The sequence below is a fragment of the Podarcis vaucheri genome (assembly GCF_965113315.1).
Source record: "Podarcis vaucheri genome assembly, chromosome: 2".
Lineage (NCBI taxonomy): Eukaryota > Metazoa > Chordata > Lepidosauria > Squamata > Lacertidae > Podarcis > Podarcis vaucheri.
In genome coordinates this window covers 99,202,419-99,224,140 of record NC_138760.1, presented here as the reverse complement: position 1 = coordinate 99,224,140, position 21,722 = coordinate 99,202,419, and the positions used below count along the sequence as shown (strand labels likewise).

Below are 21,722 nucleotides of genomic sequence, written 5' to 3'. Positions count from 1 at the left end.
TTCCATGGCGACACTAGGGCTCTCCCAGTTTGTTTCGGGCCCCACACATCAAGCAGGCCACACGCTGGATTTGATCTTTGGCGCCGGTATAGATGTGATCATGTCTCCCTCGATGAAGGTGCCATGGTCTGATCACTATGCACTGAAAGCCAGGATTGATTTTCCACCCCCACCCTGCTTAGGTGGCGAGCCAATTTGGGCTCGCCCCGCGGAGGCTGATGGACCCTGATAGATTCCGTCAGGCCTTGCGGGACCTTGCTCCCCCTGGCGACTCATTGACTGAGCTTGTTGAGGGCTGGAATATCCAGCTCCTGGCAGCCATCGATGAGATCGCACCTAGGCGCCCTCTGCGACCCCGCAGAAACCGGGCTCCCTGGTTTACCGAGGAGCTTCGGAAAATGAAGCGGGACCTCAGACGGCTAGAGCGAGTATGGCGGGGTGCCCGTGACGGAGCTTCAAGAACATCTTATAGGGTTTTTATGAAAACCTACGAGATGGCAGTGAAGGCCGCTAAGAAGTCCTACTTCTCGGCCTCCATTGCCTCCGCTAGCTCTCGCCCGGCGCAATTATTTAGTATAATTAGGTCTTTAACGTCCCTCGAAGGACAGCCAAATTTAAATAACAATTCGGCACACAGCTGCGAGGCATTTGCGAGCTCTTTTGCGGAGAAGGTCCTGTTGCTCCGCCATGACCTCCCTGCCAATTTGGATACAATGAAGGAACTGGAGGCCCCTCGACTGTCCTCGGGTCCAGTATTGGACCACTTTGACCGGATATCCCCAGCTGATGTGGACAGACTCCTCCAAGCTGGAAAGCCCACCACTTGTCCTCTTGACCCGTGCCCGTCCTGGCTGATTAGAGCGTGTCCAGATGAGGTGCGGGCCCCCCTGGGTGATATCATCAATTTGTCCCTTGGCACTGGGATATTCCCAGGGGAACTGAAGGAGGCAGTGGTGCGTCCGCTCTTAAAGAAAACATCATTAGATCCTTTAGATCTATCCAATTACCGCCCGGTTTCGAATCTTCCATTCCTGGGTAAGGTGATTGAGAGAGCGGTTGCTGAACAGCTTGGTAGGTTTCTGGATGAAACATCTGCTCTCGACCCATTCCAGTCCGGCTTCCGCGCTGGTCATGGGACCGAGACGGCTCTGGTCGCCCTAACAGATGATCTCCGCAGGCAGCTGGATCGAGGCGGGTCGGGGCTGCTGATTCTTCTAGACCTGTCAGCAGCCTTTGACATGGTCGATCACGAACTCCTGGACCGCCGCCTTGCCGACGTGGGGATCCAGGGCACAGTCCTTCAATGGCTGCGCTCGTTTCTCTCCGGTCGGGGACAGAGGGTGGCGCTTGGGGGGGAATTGTCATCGCGCCACTCCTTGGTGTGTGGAGTGCCTCAGGGTGCGATTCTCTCCCCGATGCTTTTTAACATCTTTATGCGCCCCCTCGCCCAGCTTGTCCGGAGTTTTGGGCTGGGTTGCCATCAGTATGCCGATGACACCCAACTCTATCTGTTGATGGATGGCCATCCTGACTCGGCCCCAGATACACTGACCAGATGTCTGGAAGCTGTGGCTGGATGGTTACGTGGGAGCCGGTTGAAGTTAAATCCTTCGAAGACAGAGGTCCTCTGGCTGGGACGGAGCGATATGGGATTGAGGGGGCAACTCCCGTCTCTTGCGGGGGTGCAATTAGTGCCAGCATCATCCGTGAAGAGCTTGGGTGTAATCTTCGATACCTCCCTCTCTATGGAGGCGCAGATTACAGCTATAACAAAGGCGGCATTTTTTCATCTCCGCCAGGCTAAGCAGTTGGCTCCTTATCTCTCTCGCCCTGACCTAGCCACTGTGATCCATGCGACGGTCACCTCCAGACTGGATTATTGTAACTCGCTCTACGTGGGGCTGCCCTTGAGACTGACCCAGAAACTCCAGCGGGTGCAGAATGCCGCAGCGAGACTCCTTACGGGGTCTTCGCTGCGAGATCATATCCATCCGGTGCTGTACCAGCTGCACTGGCTCCCGGTGGAGTACAGGATCAGGTTTAAGGTGCTGGTTTTAACCTTTAAAGCCCTATACGGCCTAGGACCCTCGTACCTACGGGACCGCCTCTCCTGGTATGTCCCACAGAGAAATTTACGGTCTGCAAATAAAAACACCCTAAAGATCCCAGGCCTCAGAGAGGTTAGGCTGGCCTCAACTAGAGCCAGGGCCTTCTCGGCCGCGGCTCCAATCTGGTGGAACGCTCTGTCACAAGAGACTAGAGCCCTGCAGGACCTGGCATCCTTCCGCAGGGCCTGCAAGACAGAGCTGTTCCACCAGGCCTTTTGTCAGGGCGCAGCCTGACCCCCTCCTCTGGCAATCTGCACAAAAATTTGCTTGATGGTTGCCATTAATTTGATTTTAATTTGATTTAATTAATGTTATAATGAATGTTTTAGAATGTTGAACTATTTTTATTGTTGTTAGCCGCCCTGAGCCCGGCTTCGGCTGGGGAGGGCGGGATATAAATAAAATTTATTATTATTATTATTATTATTATTATTATCCACAATTTTAAATGTCAGCCACCATTTGTGACTACTGCTACTCCACCTAATAATAACAGTGGCCCAGAATGACAGTAGATTCAGAGCAGTGTAGAAGTTTGAAAGTACAAATGGAAAAAAAGGAATCTGTGCTGCTTCCATCACATGTGGTGAGTATCATCCTCCTGCTGGAAAGTTTCTCCTCTCCTTAAAGAAATTTGATGGCAAGATTGCCCTCCCCCCAACTTATCTGTCCACAAATAAGGCAAGGAATTTTGAACAGCCATTTGCCTCCATCTCTACATTTTCCTGCAAATAAGGGTGCAATTACTTTCAGTTTGCTTTAGTCTGCTGGTAAGGAGAAATGGTCCAAGACCACAACAGGTTCTTATATATTTGGTAAATGAACCGGTTTTAGCCTTTCCCTCACTTTTTCTCCCTGCTGATTAACTACTTCCAGCTGATGCACATTAAGCGCCATCCAGCACCCCACATTTATAGCCAATCTGATGTCTTTGTAGGCTTCTCTTCCACACAGCACAGATGGAGGACATTGATCCGAGGAGCATTTAGCAAGCTCACAAAGTGCATCATTCCAGGTTCATTGTAATTGCCATGCTCTATTCTTCTAGTTTTCTCTCCCATAAGGAAAATCAATCTGAGTAGTGACCCATTTATCTGATATCTTCAGTTCTAGGAAACCTCAGCCATAAATGAAGAAAGTGTGTGTGTGTGTGTGTGTGTGTGTGTGTGTGTGTGTACCTCTGAGAAAACAAAAAGGCCAACTACCCCTTTGTCACCTTGTTGATTGCTAATAAAAAAACCAACTTGTTAAGGTTCATGATATGAATGAGAAATTGAGTTAGCGATAGCCACAGAGCTATCCTGAGGGCACTAAAATGGGATTGCTAAGAATGTTATAATTGTCTTCATGCCTAAAGCCTGCTCGATAATAAATTGCAGCCACACAGGCACTCGGAGCAGAAGCCACATTCGATACAACACCCACAGCTGTTTTAAAAATAACTTTAATAAAAAGCTCCTCTGATTATTTCTGTGAAGACTTTTAGAACTTCCTTGCCCAATTATCTCCAATCAGGCCTGAGAGTTCAGTTCCAGGGTTAAAGAGCTTGCAGTTTCATTATAGATAAGCTCAGGGATATTGATTTGAGTGAGCCTCTCTCACTCTTTTTTTCTTTTCCGCCTTTCGGTTGGAACTAGCTATCTGTGGAGGGCAGAAAGTTTTCAAATACTGGGGCTCAGTGACATGATTGTAATGGCAAAAGAAGCCAATGCAGATCAAATGAGTCCATTGGAGCCCATTTTATTAGGTCCTTTGGACATAATTAACTCTATGTACTAAGGATATCCCTCTTCTCTTCTCTTCTCTTCTCTTCTCTTCTCTTCTCTTCTCTTCTCTTCTCTTCTCTTCTCTTCCCTTCCCTTCCCTTCCCTTCCCTTCCCTTCCCTTCCCTTTTTTCCTCTCCTCTCCTCTCCTCTCCCTCTCTCTGTAAATTAGTTAAGCCTGGCAAAACTCATGTGACCCACCAAGATAAGTGCAGTCTGTCATCTATAGAGGAACACCATGAACCCCAAAAAGTGACCTGTTTTCGCTGCCCACCTGGTTCCACAAAAATGGGGGGGGGTGCCAAGCATCTGCCAGACCTTGATAAGTGGCCAGTGGACTGCATTTAGCTTGTTGCATCTTGTCACTGTCACTGAGCTGCCCTAAGACTTCAGAGTGGAAGGCACACACACTTTGGACTCTGTCATCAGCTACGGACCATTGACCACTGGGAGGCTGCACCCCATCTTCAAGAAAGAACATCACACAGCAAGTTATGATTGGTCTAGAATTAGGGCAACTGCAGGGAGCCTGCTTTCCTACTTCCTGCTTGAAAGAACACTTGGCTTCAGCTACCAGCTGCCTGAAGAACATAAGACACAAGCTGGCTTCTGTCATTGGCCAGAGGAATAAAGGCTGTTGAATCTAAGGAAGAGCACCAGCAAGGGAAGATCTGCCAGGCTCCAAATTGCCTGTTTACAACTCTGTCCAGGGAATGTCAAAGTGATCTCTTTCCTTTTCCTTTGCCATCTCCTCTCCCTTTTCCCTTGTGTGCCTTTATCAGTTTAATTGTTAATTCTGAAGGCAATGCCTGTCTTTCATTTTTGTAAATTGATAAGGGTGGCTTTAGGAGGCAATATTTGTCAGAAAAGCAACAGGAAAAATACCCTGATAAATAAGTTATGCAGACCCGGGTTAGGTTTTTTTTCTGAAAGGGAAGTGCCTTTGAAACAAATGGGCCTTAGTTCTAAGAAAGCTGCATAATATTAATCAATTGTGATCCCACTTATTTGGGAGCAATCCCCACTGAATTCAAATTGTGTACTCCTGAGTAGATATAGTTAGGATTGCATGGCAAGTGATGTATTCAAATTTTTTTTAATTATACATTTTAAGCAAACAACAAAATTGCTTCATTTTTTTAATATCTATTTTCCCGTTGGTTCATGGCAGATATCTATAAATAAACAGAAGGGTGGTGCTATGTTTAACTGGGAGTGCGGCTGCACTTTTACCCCACCCCAACATCATGTCTCCTTTCTTCAAAAACCGCATGTTGCACATGGTTTCAAAGAAGCTCCAGTTCACAAGCAGCTCCTTGTGCATAGGGATTCTGTGCAGCAAGAATCCCTGCTTGTTCCTGTGTCCTGAAGACACTGATCCCCTACACATCAGCAGCTGCTCTCATGGCTGTTGACAAAGGACCTTTTCCGCAATGGCTCCCCTTTTATAGAATGCATTCCACAAGGAGTCTCACCAGGTACCTTTGTTACATATCTTCTTTAGGCACCAGACAAAAACATCCCTCTTTTCACAGGCCTTTGGAGGGGGTATTGTATTTGTTTGTTATATTTGTGTTTTTATATTGTAAACCGTCCTGTGATCTTCAAATAAAGGGTGGAATAATTTCTTGTTGTTGTTACTATTATTGCTATCACAATGTTTGAGGATGCATTAAGAATCCCTGATTAAGGCAGCACTGCCCTACAAAAGAATTATATGTTTACAGCTCTAATACACCACTTAGAAATGTCTGCTATGTACATTTATTATATCATTCAGCCACTTGAATATCTTACACAACAGAGGAAGTCCTTGAAAATTAGCTTTGTGTCTGACATGCATTTTTCATGGGGATGTGTGTTGTGGAGGTGGTACAATCAGAGTGTATCACCCTACTATTGCATATATGACAGATCTCTCACTTACTGGGGAATGCCTTTCCATAGTCTCAGTCATTTGGGAAAAGATTAGACAAAAGTAATGAGGGAGGCAGGATTTATGGGGCTGTTTGGTTGTCACGACTGTTTGTGTCTCTGAGCTTCATATCTTTGAGATTTCCCTAAAAGGCCTGTACAGTCTCCATTCCCATTACTCTACAGTAGTCTCATTGACTTTAATAGGACTACCCTGGAGTTAATGAGATGTAGACTGCAGCAATAAAGTGCAGATGAAGTGGAACAAAGAGCTGTGTGAAATGCATGAGCCAATAAAGGCATTTGGGGCAGGTTATTTTGATTGGAAGAGCATCATTTTATGTTGATTTAATCTGAAATAATTTGGTTGATAACCTAACACACTGTTTGTTTGCAAAATATTGGGCACACAGCTTTTATGTGAACATTGGTGCAATTTCTTGAAAGTTCACAAAACCTGGCAAAAGAAAAGGGGTGGGGGGAGATTGCATTTCCTTATTCCCCCCCCCATTTCTGCAGCTTGTCAGTGTACATGTTAAAAAAGAGAGAACAGTGTACTGCAACAGTCTTCATTAAGCCATCTCGGATTTTGTACAAAGTGGTGTATGCCACTTCAGTATCTTAGCATGACGATTTGAGAGGTGGAGAAATAGAGAAGCCTGAGAATGGGGATCAAAGGCCCCAGCTGTGTGAGGCTGCCCCCCCCCCTCCACTAGTGATTGGACTGACTGAGGGAGAGTCAGAAATAGATCTGCAAGCAAAGGGTAGACAGATTTCCCCTATGCTTCAAATCACCTCCCCATTACGCACCAAAGCCTTCAGATAACTTTATGACAAGCGCCACAAGCAATTAGACAGAGTTTCTGTGTCTCATGCCAGAGGGGCTTGTACCTCTGAATGTCGGCATCCCAGCTCTTAGAATTCCTATTATTAGTATCCTTCGCAACAAAATAAAATGGAGAAAATTATTATTTGGGTACTTTGACTCAAACATTATGCTTATAGATTCAAGTAGGTATCCGTGTTGGTCTGAGGCAGTCATAATATAAAAATAAAATAAAAAAATTGTCCAGTAGCACCTTAGAGACCAAGTAAGTTAATTTTTTAACTTGGAGACCAACTACTGGACATTTTTTAATTTTTTATATATATTATGCTTATAGCTATGCTTCAGTACAGCTTCGTTCACTACCAACACCCAAAATCTATTGCTCGTTAGCCAACCTTCTACAGGACAGGGTTGATTTTATCCTGAGGCTATGAAGAGAGGAGGCCAAGCAGTGAATCTGCCTCATGCAGCTTGATCAAACTGCTCCTTTGTATGCCAGCTGTAGCTAAGATTGCCAAATTCTAAAATCATATTGGAGTGTCTACCTAACCCTTTGACCACGCAATTTTCCATTTTGTCTGAAATAGCAGTTCTAGTGCAGAACTGACCTCACAGGGCAAGTCAAGATGTAAACATAAACCAGCTTTTCTCTGCTGACGAGGACAAGGGCAAATACTCTGTCCCTACCTAGATCCAATCTAATTAAACTTCACATGATACATCTATTGAATTTGCTTTTTAGAGTCCTAAACCCTCAAAGACTGGAATCTTTAAGAGGCAAAATCTGATTAGATTTGATGGCTCTATCTTATTCTGTTTTCATACCTGTTTGTGAGGGCTCTGGGAGAACCCAGTGTGGCAGTGTGTCCATGTTCCCCCACAATAGCCTTCATTTTAGAGAGTTCTGTGTCATCTGGAACTCAAAGAGAATCCAGCAACCTAACCATGCCCATGTTTGTTCCTTCAACACAGTCTTCTCTATGGATGTTCATAGATCACTTGATGCTGGCTGTTAACAAACTTTTACTAAGGTGCCTAGCCATAAAGTAGGTCATTGAGAAACCCTACACATCACCCCATCATCATGCTCAGTGAAGGATCTGCCCCTGGCCACCCAACTGCTGTTTGAATACTTCCAGTAAAGAAGAGCCCACTATCTCCAAAGACAAACTATGCCTCTGTCAACAAGCTGTTAAGTTGGGAAGTTTCTGCTAATGTTTAGCCAAAAACTCCTTCCCTGAAGTTTCCACCCATTGATTCTAATGATAACTTCTGAAGCAACAGAGAACAAGTCTTCTCCACCTTTTGCATGGCAGCCCACTAAGATCACTGTCACAACTCCCTTTAACCACACTGACTTCAACAGATCATTATATACTGGAGGTTCATATTGCCTACAGATACATTATGGGATTGGTACCTTTAAAAAACCCGGACAGCTGATCAACCCCCCACCACTACCAAGCCCAATACATTGTAAGCAGGGAATCAGAATATAACTTTACACTAGAATTTGAGGTTTTGGTATTTCCACAGCCTCTTCTATTCCATACTCTGGTCTGCATCAGAAACTCGAATAACCCCTATTCCATAGGTTAACTTATATCCTTTCTCTTTATATGACTGGAATAAATCTGCTCTACTTTCATACCATAAATGCCTTCCTGGGTTCTATTTACCAGCCTGTCATTTTGGGTCTGAAAGGCACACGTGTATCTCTTGTTGCCAGTGCTCCATTTCTTCTCCATATCTTATTGTTCAGGCAGGCATGCAATTAATCCTATTACAAACTAATGGATTTACATTGGGATTACATAGAAATGTTTAGTGAGCCGAAGGGTTCAAAACGGGGCCTTTCTTTTTGGCACAAGTGTTCTCTAAACTCTCATTTTCTGCCTCCCTCCACTGTGAATACAAATTAAGGTATTTCATTCCTAAAAGGAGGGCATCCTTTTGTAGTGGCAGGTTGACACATTCCATTTTTGAGTGGAAGGCCTGTGAGGACCTGAAAGTTTATTAGTAGTCTGTAGCAGAAGTGACACTTCCTTCAGCAAGCCTGCGATGTGCCAACCTTCCCATCCCAGTGAACAGCAGCAACCTCACAGCTAGGAAGCTAGCAATGTGGCTCTACCCCATTGGATGAGCCATTTCTGGCCTATAATTATTTCACTCATCCATCCATTACTTTATAAGTTTTATAGCCTGACAGGTATATCCACCTTTCTTCTATGATGGAACTCAATGCAACGTACATGGAGGTGCCAGATAGCATTCCATCCAGGCAGTGACCACATCTACTTAGCTTCAGGAAGCTGGTGGTCTCAGTGCACCTATACCCAAAGGATCTAGTTTGTAAATAATACCAACCATGGCCTCAAGGTGTTGTCTGAAGGCATATGTGGCTGACACGTACTAAAGCAAAGCAAATCTGAGTAGACCACCTGAGAACCACACAAACATTCCCTTGAAATCCATGACGAAAGACAGGTAAGATACAAATGCAAGGAAATACATGCATACATACATATTACATCAATAGTACGGGGTTGGCTAACCTTGGGGCAGATGTTGCCATATCCATGCTGACAGGGGCTGATGGGATTTTCTTTCCCCGTACCACCTGGGACACCCCTGACACAATGCAATAATACTGAAAATGATCACCCATAGCAAATGCTTGTTGTTGCTGTTGTTGTTTAGTCGTGCCTGACTCTTCGTGACCCCATGGACCAGAGCACGCCAGGCACTCCTGTCTTCCACTGCCTCCCGCAGTTTAGTCAAACTCATGCTGGTAGCTTCGAGAACACTATCCAACCATCTCGTCCTCTGTCGTCCCCTTCTCCTTGTGCCCACCATCTTTCCCAACATCAGGGTCTTTTCCAGGGAGTCTTCTCTTCTCATGAGGTGGCCAAAGTATTGGAGCCTCAGCTTCACGATCAGCAAATGCTTACCAGCATGGAAATTCCTCTCTTACACAGCATCCAAGAAGACTCACCGATTTTAGCTTTGACCACCATCAAAGAAATCCAAAAGGCATTGATAGTGCCCCTATTATAAGCCCTTGGCAACAATGGGCTGTTATAGGGTTGCATTTTAACTTCTCATTATATTGGATTGGAGCTGAAGCCTTCGTATTTGGACTGTTCATGTGTTTCACTTTCTTTTTCCTATTCGCTTTCTTATTTGCTTAGGATTGGGACGGAACAGAAAGTGAGTAGATTCTCCCTCCTTGAAAAGTGAGGAACGGCCCCCTGATTGTTTGTACATAGTGCTTAAAGGATACTGGACACCTATTATCAGCTAAGCGCAAAGATTGTGAGCTTTGGCATCCAAGCTGCCTCTAAGTTGTATGGCACCTTCCCAGCAGAAATTCCTCCACAGAATGAAGACTGCCATCGATGCAATGAATTTGGAGGATCCTGTCTCAGGAGAAGTAGCCATAGGGATTTTGAAGGAATTTGACAGGATTTTGATAAGATTGTCAACATTTATGAGGGTGGGGTTGTTGGTTGTTTTGTAGAAGTGACACCTTTACACTTGACAGAATTTCACTGCTTCTATATTTTTTCAGAGCCATGAGCAAGGGAGAATGATGTGATGCATAAACACACCCACCACCTACTACCATTTTTCTGTAAGCCCAAGTCAGACTTGTTTCTGTACAATTCTATATAATTGCATTGTTAAAGATCTATATGCAACTTTCAGTATAAGGTTATATAATAAATACTATACTATACTATACTCAGGGCTCCCCCCACCACCCCCGTCAGAGCTCACCAGAACTCAGTTCCAGCACCTCTCAGGTGGGCACCATTGCCATTACAGTGGTACCTCGGGTTATATACGCTTCAGGTTACATGTGCTTCAGGTTACAGACTCTGCTAACCCAGAAATAGTGCTTCGGGTTAAGAACTTTGCTTCAGGATAAGAGCAGAAATCATTCTCCGGCGGCGCGGCAGCAACAGGAGGCCCCATTAGCTAAAGTGGTGCTTCAGGTTAAGAACAGTTTCAGGTAAAGTACAGACCTCCGGAAGGAATTAAGTACTTAACCCGAGGTACCACTGTATAAGATAACAAGGGAAGTGTTTACGGTGAGTTCTGCCAACTCTTTTTCTAGAAAAATAGCACTGACTGAACTGTACTATATATTATATATGTAATATAAGGAGAGCCAGAGTGGTGTAGTAGTTAGAGCACTGGACTAGGACCTGGGAGACCAGGGTTCAAGTCCCCGCTCAGCCTGAAAGTTCAGTGAGTGACCTTGGGCCAGTCACTGCCTCTCAGCCTTACCTGCCCCACAGGGATGTTGTGAGGATAAAATGGGGAGGAGGGAAATCATGAATGCCATCTTGAGCTTGGGGTAGAAAGGTGACAAATAAATATAATTAATATGGGAAGCATGTCAGTATGCTACTGTATTATTTAGACAAGAACATTATCACATACACACACACACATCACACTGTATATAAAACAGGTTGAGATATAATACAAGATAGATACATGCACCATAGTAGGATTAAATATTTAATGAGGACTGGAGTATTGCTTTATTTTAGATACATGCTTGACAAACCTAATCCTTTATAGTGAACAGTGCAGGTTTATGAACAGGGACCAGGCAAAATCTTCCCTGTTCCCGTTAGAAATTTAATACATTAGTTAGTGACCCAGATTTCAAGATGACAAGGAGCTTTTAATACCTGGCAGGAGCTCGCATCTGTGTGGAAAAAATGGTAAGAACATTTGATCTATCATGCTGAGGGTGTGACATACAGCTTTGTGTTCTCTCTCTCTCTCTCTCTCTCTCTCTGTGTGTGTGTGTGTGTGTCCTTGTATTGCAAGGGAGCCAAGTAGAGAACTAATTTGAAAATGTGTAGGATTTTTGGATCGCTGCATTCCAAGCGCTAGCCACATTGTTGTCCCTGTGCCCTAATGGTGCGGGTCCTTGTCGTGGATGCTGTGGGAAAGCCATGCCTTTCACAGTTAATCCCAGCCAAGAGATAGAGGATGCTCAGCGGATAAAAGGCTTCCAGTCCCAGCTGGGGAAAGAGTTCCATTATTTCCCAGCTGCATAGGACATTCTGCGCGGTTTTGCCTGGATGAGCAGTGTGGCTTTCCGAGAGCTTGTAGCAGTTTGGCAGAAAACTGTGAAAGATCCTGAGACGTTTGGCTGCTAAGATCTGTAAGTACAAAATTGGGCTGTCTTTTGCAATGTGAATAATGCTGGAAGGGAAGCTTCATTTTCTTTTGTCTCTCCAACACTCCCCCCCCCCCGCCTTGTAGTGATTTGCATTAGCATAAGAGAGATAGAGAATAAAGGAGACTGACTGATTGCCCTTCTCTTTATCTTTAACCGTTGCATTTTATAGAGAAAGAGAAGGGTCTGCTGCGTTTCTCTTAAATCTGTGTTCATGCGAGGGGGGAAAACCTTTATAAAAGAGGGTGCTGATACCCAGACACCAGAATAGGCATATTTCTGAGTATCTTCCGACAGCTCGTGTGTGTGTGTGTGTGTGTGTGTGTGTGTGTGTGTGTGTTGGTGTGTGTGTGTTGGTGTGCCCGCGTGCAGCATTTAATGGGTAGCACACAGGATGACAGTGCTGATTTTAGCACTTGCACATGGCTTTAGACCCTCGCGTTTAAAAGGTAAGGAAGATCACAGTGGCTTGTTTCATTTTCCAACTGTTCCAACATATGCAAAGCACTAAATGTCTCTTTTCAGCTCATTTCACTGAGTTTCAAGGAGGAAGTATCCTCACTAGGAGTGTGCCCAGTGGATCTTTTCTTTTCTTTTTTTTTGTTTAAAGATTCGGACCAGAAAACAAAATGTCAAATTAAAATGAACTGAAGTTCATGAGGCGGGGGATTGGTGTGGTTGTTTTTTCCCCACTTAGAGATCAATAAGTTGTGTTTCTGTCACTTCATTTGTATGCTAGATGAGCTGTTGTATGTTATGAAAAGTTTGGAATGCTTACAGTACCAGAAACTAGAAGATGTGTGTGCATTTTATGCCAAAAGTGCATGCAGTGCCTGATGGAGCAGTTTGTGGTTTCTGCAAGTGATAAAGGCTTCTGTGTGGATTCAGACATTTGTTACTTCTTTAAATAGTCTCGCCTTTCAAACACATCATTTAGTGCACGGTGAACAGTATAAGGCAGGCATAAGCCAATGTAGTGCCCTCCCAAATGTTGTTGGAGCCCCTCCTATCAACCCCAGCCATTCTGGCCAGGGGTGGTCCGAGTTCTAATCCAGAAACCTCTAAGGGGCACCATGTTGGCTGTCCCTGATATAAGGGCCTTAAGGCACGTGAGCTATCGAAGGCCAGGTCAGTGGTCCTGTTCATTGGCATAACCTCACTGAGTTCAGAATTGCTGAAAAGGTGTGGTCGTTTATATGCTGATTAAGAAGCTCCCTTCATTTAGTGCTGAACTGCATCGAACTTGCCGACTGCATCGAACTTGCCGATGAGGCAAATACAAAGGTGTGTCCTGTGAGTTGGGAAGAGCAGGAAGCAGCAGGGAGCTTCAGACAGAGCCCTGGAATATTGTTTTTTTAATGCATCCATCATTTGCTTATTAACTAAAGAGAACCACATTTTTACATGCATTTCAAAAAGGGTTTCCATTGCAAAAAATAAATAAATAAAAGTTATTTATTTTTGTTGGTTACCAGGAGAGAGAGTAATTTGTCCGTTCTCAAAGACCCTTTAGTTTTAGCCATTGGTATCATGTGGGAAGAGGAAAGGGGGGAGAAATTAAAGTAACCCGTGTGTGTGTGTGTGTGTGTGTGTGTGTGTGAGAGAGAGAGAGAGAGAGAGAGAGAGAGAGAGAGACTCTACCCCTGAAATGTCCACTTGGAATGCTGAGCATGAAGGCAACACAGCCACAATATATCTTCATCAGTGAGAAGCAGCTGCCTCTGCTTTGGTGTTCAGTGGCTTCATGTAAATGATTCAAGGCTCTCATTCTACACAGAATCTAGGTTTCTTTTAAAACACACACTGAGCCACATTTCATGATGATGATGCTTTTGGTGTGTGCATCAATATTTGGTGTGTGAATTAGAATTTGAGCTGGGGCGATGTGAATGTACCCATTGGCTGGTGGAGGAAGAGGAGTGCGGCGGGAGTGCACTGCCCCCAGCATGATGCCGGTGGGGTGCCATCGCGGCTGCCCCCTGGCTGCGCTGGATGGCATGCCCCCAGGACACGTGCCCTCCCCAAACCAAGAACCACAAAAGCCTTGCTGCTATGTCAAACTATGTCATGGGGTAGGATAATTCCCAGAGGTATTCTAGGCTGTGGCAGCGGGCAGATTCGGCTTCTATGAAAGGGAGGCTTAAAGAATATAGAGCACATCATTATTGACCTACACATTACGGAGAGCGAAAGAGAAGTCCAATATGAGTATTGCCGCCAGCTGCTTATATAGAAACTCACCAGAAGCTGAATTAATGGTTAAAAAACAACTTTCTGATGAGGCCCGGGAGCCTGCGTGGCGTATTAACCAACTTCTCCATCCAGTACACACCTCTGAATCAGAACTTCAGAAGCTGGCCTAGTGAATTACAACTGCTTGTCTTAAATGGGCTGCCTGCCATATATTTAGATGACAATATATGATTATTATTTTTAATGAACTGCTCTGAGATTGGTTTGTTTTTACAAATTACAAACGGAGCTAATAATTGCTTCTATTGTGTAACATACTCTTTCCGCTGCTTAGGCAGAATTTTCTTTCCTACCTTGAGTGAGTGTTGCTTATATTTTCTGCTGTCTCTGGAGAGTCATGTGACAGAGTCTTGGACAGTCTTGCTGGGGTATCCAAACTAGTTATGGTTTCATCCCTCTCAGCTTCTCCCTATGGCTCATCTGCTCTTACAGCTGCAAAAGTGACTCTGGGAGTAAATCTTCGGTGTCTGCAACTTCATCTTAGTGACTGTTCGCTTTCTACTTGTACTCTGTATGACCTGAGATATCCTGAAGTCTCTGAGACTGTTCCAGGGCGTCATTTGCTGTCTTGGCTTTGTATCATTACATCTGAATTTCTGAGGAGTGGTCTCAGTACTTTGGCTTTTTATCATAGAATTTCTGTTTTTCTTTTTTGTCAATCCAGCTTTGTTTCATCCTGTGATGATCTGCCGCTCTAGGCTTCAGAAATGAGTCTTTGGCAGGTATCCTGGATTTGAGCCTTCTTCTCCTTAGCATTTGAGAGGGAAAGTATCCCAATTCCATGGGTAGTTTAGTCACCTATAGTATGGATTTGGTAATGTTGCTTGACATTGGTCAGTATCTACTTTGCAGTTTGAACACATTCCTCTGCCAGAGCATTGGATTGTGGGTAATATGGACTGCTGGTAGTGTGACTCAAACCCCACTCTTTTGCAAATCCATGGGATTCTTCAAATTGGGATCCATTGTCAGGAAATAATTCATCACAAATGTCATGCCTTGAGCGTCCTGCCTTTGTCTGGATGAGGTGCTTTTCAATTACTTCAATGTAACAGCTACAGTATAATAATCAACCACTAGCAAGTAATGCTTTCCTTCTAGTTCAAATAGTTCTGTAGCCAGTTGCTGTCAGATTCTGCGGGACATCTCCTTAATTATCATGGTTTCTTTGTTCTGTTTTTGTTGTTTTGAACAAGCACAACTGTCTCCAACCATCTTCTGTTCATGCCAGGCCAGTAGAGCGTATCCCTTGCTCTCCTCTTGCATAATACCATCCCAAGGTGTCCTTTGTGGAGTCTTTCCAGCTTCTCTGGAATTGCTTTTAGCATCATTTTCTATTGTTCATTCTTTTTTATCATTCCAGAATTTTCTTATAGCCAAAGGAACTTGATGCCTCTTGCTAAACCATCCTCTACTTATCTCCACTAGCTTTCAAGATATTACTTTACATTCTTTCAAGATATTCATTACATTCTCTCTCTCTCTTCTTTCTGCATTATTTCTTCCAGTTTGTTTGTAGTTGCAGGCAGGTGTGATATCATGTGCACATGCTCTTCTAAGTCTTTCTTTTCTTCCCATTGACATTTTCCGCACAGTTGTGTGAGAGCAGATCAGCTATGGGGAATGTCTTTCCCATGCTTATATGTTACTTTTATGTTGCAGTGTTGCAGTTTTAAGATCATGTGCTGAAGACTTGGGGGAGCAGAAGTTAGAGGTTTCTTTAGTATGCTTTCGAGGGATTTGTGATTGATTTCTGCAGTTTCAAATTACCCATAAATGGTGCTGATGAAATTTCTGACACCCAGCAAATAGTTCTTTTTTGATTTGGGCATAATTCTAATGAATAGGTATTCATGCACTGGAAGTATGCACCACAGGAAGCCCTTCCTGCAATGTTGGCATCAGTCTGTCTCAAGAGACTATGGAGCAGTGTGCCACTGAATGGTGCCTAGTGCAGTAGTTTGGTCTGCTTGTTGAGTAATACTCTGAGCTCCAAGCACCCGCTGAAGCAGGCAGATAGTGGAAGGTTGACTGGGGGCTGCCCTGCGTAAAGTGGGCAGCACCTGACCAGTGAGACATGGTGATCTCTCCCACCAATAAAGACAGCCTGTAGTGCTCATACCTTATGTCAATCAGGTTGAGCTTATAACCTCTGCCTCCCATCTTATTTTTGCTGCATTAGCAGCACCGAAGTGACCTTTCTGGGGCCAAAGGAAAGCAGAACAATACATTTGGCACCAGTTTGGCTGCAAGAGCTTCCGGAAGAAGGCATCTTCCATTCTTGTATGTAGTGGAGAGTTTCCTGCTAACTGCCCCCTCTATATGTAGTGCCACGCATCATATCCCATCCCAATCCTAAAGGTATCCAAGTGCCCCGAAGCATTTGGGGGACTGTAGGTGGCTGCAGATGGAAATGGGGGCAGCAGAAACCTCATTCTGTGAACTATCACTCTGTTCCGTTCATGGAAAGAAAGTTGAGATCCAAGGCATAATAAGGAGGTGGGAGTAGTTTCCAACATAACTTGCATACATTCAAATGTCTATGTCTGTGCCTGCAAAGGTACATGTGCAGGTATTGTGACTTAAGCCTCTGCTTGCACCATTGCAGCACTTAATGTGGATAAGAGGGAGCTGTAAGTTTCAAAGTAGAATAAGAGGTTCTTAAACACGACACTAGAAAGATCAATCTTGGAGAAGCAAGGCCATATAAAGGCTTGGCCAAGAAGAACGCAGTCTATTATTTCATATTGTCCAATATTTGGCTCAAGCAAATGTTGGATCCCAAGCGTCTCTAAAGCAGGTTTCTAATAGCTGCATGCAATGAAGATGTTTACATATGCTGCACTTGATTTACCCCCTCCCATAATCTATGTTACTTTCCTTTGAATTCATTAAAGAGACTGCTTTGCATAGCTTTAACAGATCTCATAAAGTTTCTTGTATCATCCTGAACTGGCTGCTTGAATTGGACTAATTATGGATGAATTGGAGTTTTCAGCATAAGCTCAGCTTCTCAGGATTATACATTGTAGCTCTTTCCAATCACATTTGGATAAACTAAATGGGTATTAGCACTGTTAATAAAAGACCTGTTCCTTCTCCCTGGCCCATGGCTTCTAATCCCCTGACTAATAAAACAGTCAAATCCCATTCTCTCATGCTCTCTGTTAAATTATCTCTTCTTTACCCATATGCTACTGTTTCCAGCGAATTCTCCCACCACAAATAATTTTAGCCTCTTTAATAGCTTGCCCCATGAGTATCACCATCTTCACAGACACATATTCTTTCAGCATGATGTTGTTTTAGCGAGGATGATTTATTGTGTGTGATTTTTACTTCCTAAAAACAATAAAGCAACAAAGGGATAAAGAATAAAAGGAAACCACAGCCATCTAATATCTGTAGTTGTCAGAAAGGGGAGTCATCCCCCCAAGATATCTTTGTAGCATAGATTTGTCTCCTTGTTTAATTAGGGGAGATCTGTCACAAAATTGGACTGTGTATCTGTTCTGCTTCCTTTACATCTAATAATTTGAATTTTGTTTTCATTTCCATCACAACTATTTGTGTATAGCTTCCTACAACATGCAGACTCTGTGCCTGTGAGTTTAAATGGGTCCTTATTTTCATGTTAATATGGAACTAAGCTCTATATTTTCATATGTACACATAGGATAGACCAGTGCTATTTTTCTAGAAAAAGTGGTGCCAGAACCCATACAAACATTTCCCTTGTTCTCTTATAATGGCAATGGCCTGAGAGGTGCTAGAACTTAGTTCTGGTGAGTTCCCGCTGGAGAGAAAAAAAGCGCCCTGGGATAGACTCACATGCCCATTTCCCCCAATATGGTGCCATCCCCTCTTAAAGTGATACCTTTCTGCATCCCAAGCTTATAAATAGTTCTACACCAGTTTGAATCATTGTCCCAACCCATGTTTGAACATCTGTAGACATCAAGATCCATGAGCTGACCTAGTTCATATTCCATCTGCCATATGGTTGCCTCAAGAGCTTGGGGCAAGTGCAGGTAATATCACAGATATCTGTCCTGCTGCACCTTACTATGTAATGGTAGACTGAACAGCTTCCTTAATTGAGAAGACTCACTTTGGGTCTAAATAATGTGCTATTCTGTGTGTGTGGTTTTATTTTATGTGAAGTAGCATTCAGGAATGAGATTCTGTCCCCACCCCCCACCCCAGAAAGTCTGATCTGGTATAGTCCGTTAAGGAATCTTAATAGAATCTTCACAAGACTTTGCAGAACAGGAAGGTTTGCTCCAAAATGAAATGTAATATGGATCTGATCAGGTCACCTGTAGGCAGTTAGGCCAGCGTTTCTCAGTATTGCGGGCACTCTGTGCAATGATAGCTTTTTAGCACTTCTTGTGCTGAAATCCAAATCAGTTCAATCTCGGCTGTGCTTGCTCTACTTGCGTGTCTCTCTGTGAGAGAGAGTATGTGTGTGTAAAGCAAGATATCATTAATATCCCTTAGCTTTTTTTCTAGGAGAAGATTCTGGGGTTATCAGATTCGCACTGCGGGATCTGTATGGATTTCTTATAAGTGGAAGGAAATCGGGTTACCACAGCGTTCTGGAAGATGGGAGTATGTTCTTTACTTTTCATACCAGATAATGTGCCTACAGCCTGTTTCTTTTATAAAAAAGATCAAATTGAGAAAGATAGTCAGAAACACTGCCAGATTTATTCATTCTTCTTGGCAGCATTCTTATTAAGAAAGATGGAAAACAGCGGAGTTAAGAGAAACAAAAACTCATTCTGCCAACCAAGAGAAGTTGCCACTATTCACAGAGGGAGCAGCAAAACCCCGAAGTTTAATAAAGGCAGCCAAGTTATTTTTGGTGGAATGCCAGTCTGCTCTTTTATTGAGTTTCATCCACATTGTTCTATGTTCAAATATAGATGAATGACAAACTAGTTATTTCGGTTATTAGTGTGTACTTGCTTCACAGATTGCTTATCTCTTTTCTATTCCATACGTCTACCCTGTAAAACGCTTACAGCTTTTATTTCAAAAGATTTGAACACAGGTCTCACTGGTTCAATATTCTAGCTGCTAAGCACTATACCCAACTAAGTTCTTCTCAGAGTAGAATTAATTAGTCATGCTTATTAATTCCAGTGGGTCTACTCTGAGCAGGAATAGCACTGGCTACAATCTTTTATGTTCAGGTGCAAATTTCAGGAAACAACAGCAACAAAAATTATCTGAACAGCATGTCGTTTCTGAGCTCTTAAAACACTAAATATTCCCAGGAAGTACACGCAGAGGTATCTGTTTGACCAGCATGGAATCAGGATTATTGAGTTTATTTATTGGAGCTACATTCTATCTTTCCTCAAAGGAGCTCAAGGTGGCATACATGGTTCTCCTCCTCCCCCCTTTATCATTGCAGCAAGGATGCAGGTGGCGCTGTGATCTAAACACTGAGCCTCTTGGGCTTGCCGATCGAAAGGTTGGTGGTTCAAATCTGCGTGATGGGGTGAGCTCCCATTGCTCTGCCCCATTTTATGCCAACCTAGCAGTTCGAAAGCATGCCAGTGCAAGTAGATAAATTGGTACCATTGTTGCAGGAAGGTAAACGGTGTTTCTGTGCCCTCTGGCTTCCATCACGGTGTCCCTTTGTGCCAGAAGCAGTTTAGTCATGCTGGCCACATGACCCAGAAAGTTGTCTGTGGACAAATGCCGGCTCCCTCGTCCTAAAGTGAGATGAGCGCTGCACCCCATAGATGCCTTTGACTGGACTTAACCATCCAGGAGTCATTTACCTTTACCTTTATCATTGCAACAGCCCTATGAAGTAGGTTAGGCTGAGAGGCTGTGACTGGCCTAATGTCATCCAATGAGTTTTACAGTTGGGTGGGGATTTGAACCCTAGTCTCCAAGATCCTAATCCAACACTTTTACCACTATACCATACTGGTATAGTTGGAATAGTTGGACTAGTTCAAGAGTGGATAAACTTTTTTTTCTGTTGAGGGGCAATCATTTTGGGGTTGCATGCTAGAGCAGATGCTTGACACAACCAGAAAAATAAATATTGCGAATTAGAATTCAGAATGAAGATCTGCTCCAGTTTTCATCCTGACTACTTCAGCTTAGAACTCTGAATCCTATGCAGGTCTAATCAGAAGGAAGTCCCTCTTGATTTTGTGAGGTTACTCTCCTAGAGAGAGAGAGAGAGAGAGAGAGAGAGAGAGAGAGAGAGATTTATGATTGCTGATTGGATATTTTTTTAAAAAAAATAAATAAAACCAATCACTATAGCAACTATTTTGGAAAGTAAGTGAAAGTAATTTCTTTCTAAATTTAGTGTGTAAACACACACACACAATTAAGTGAAAGGGAGGGGAAGCAACAAATAGAAAGGAACTTAGACGGGGTGGGTGTGGCATCATAAAGTTAGGTTAGGACTGTTGCGCACACTGGCCAGATTGCAGGATACCTGTCTTTGACAATATCAACTTTTGGTGGGATCCAGCACAACTCTTCTTATATTCTTATGTTCAGTTGTGTGGTCACATTCACAGCCATGGAGCCCACTGCATATATTACATCTTTTTTGTTATTCACTTTTAAAAGAATGTAATTCTTGCTTCAGGATCAAATTCAGATCAATATGTATCCGATCTCCAGTTTTAATAATAGGCTATGGATTGTTGCCCACTATATAATTTGTCCTGAAATTTCTCTGTGGTTTTTGTTACTGAAACACTAAAGGTCCCTGTGTTCTAAAGTTGGAGTTTATGTGACTAGGGCATAACAAGGAATAATCTTTTGTACATACTATGTTAGAAATTAAATTACCCTTTAAGCAAGCCATTAATCATGTTGAAGCAGTCTAATGAGACTGAAATAAAGAGAAAGAAATAGCTGGGCCAACTTGATGCCACAATGAATCAATATCATTTTATCAAGATTATTTTTGCCTATTCCCCCTCCCTTTTACCTCTCAAGTAACATATTGCCAAAGAGGGAGTTTCTTACATACCCTGTTCCACTTAATAGGCTTAAGAGCAGCTACAGGTCTCATTCCTTATTTTTCTGCCCCTTACCCCTTCAGCTCCTTTTTCATCATTCTTCATCTGAATGGGGTGGTCCTTCTTGGAGGATAAAAGCCTGATGATGACCATAAGCTTCAGGTAGGCTTCTGAGTCAAGGGTGGTAGGTCCCAAGCTACTTACTGCCTTTTTTTATATAACAACCAGCACATTGGGCTGGGGCCAAGAAACAAACCAGCAACTAGCATAACTGTTTAAGCACTGCTGAGTTGTTTCCTAAAGGCTAAAGCTGGACCTACCAGATGCAGACCCAATAGGTAGCACCACATACATCAATTGGAAATAACCTAATCAAGTTCAAGGGCATGGAAAACTATAACCAGGTTATATCTGTCCAGGAAGTGCTAGGATGTTCCAGCCTTAGTTGGATAGCGTGAATGGAGCCACCAACAAAAGTTACCTTCCAGAAGCTGGTAAGCAAGGTGGAGGACTTAAAAATTATTTCCATGGCAAGAGTTCCTCCACTGGGAAGATTATGTGAGATCTTGTACGGCCTTCGTGAAATCTCAGATGGCCCCTTCATACAGCCCCTTCCTTTTCCATTTGTTTGTTTTCCTGCCACCT

The 21,722-nt window shown here is 43.5% G+C and overlaps 1 protein-coding gene across 6 annotated transcripts in view; it reads left to right on the top strand.

The window, feature by feature from the left end:
* The first annotated feature begins 11,258 nt into the window (after positions 1 to 11,258).
* The window catches only part of CNTN6 (contactin 6), a 194,000-nt gene continuing 183,536 nt past the window's right edge, over positions 11,259 to 21,722 (top strand). For 2 of the 6 annotated variants that reach the window (XR_014216004.1, XM_082209355.1), the window contains exon 1: positions 11,403 to 11,802. The gene's annotated coding sequence lies outside the window, so the exon portion shown is untranslated. Of the gene's footprint in view, positions 11,354 to 11,402; positions 11,803 to 12,163; positions 12,267 to 21,722 lie in introns of those variants that run through there. The other 4 variants (XM_082209351.1, XM_082209353.1, XM_082209350.1 and 1 more) reach the window with 4 other exon arrangements.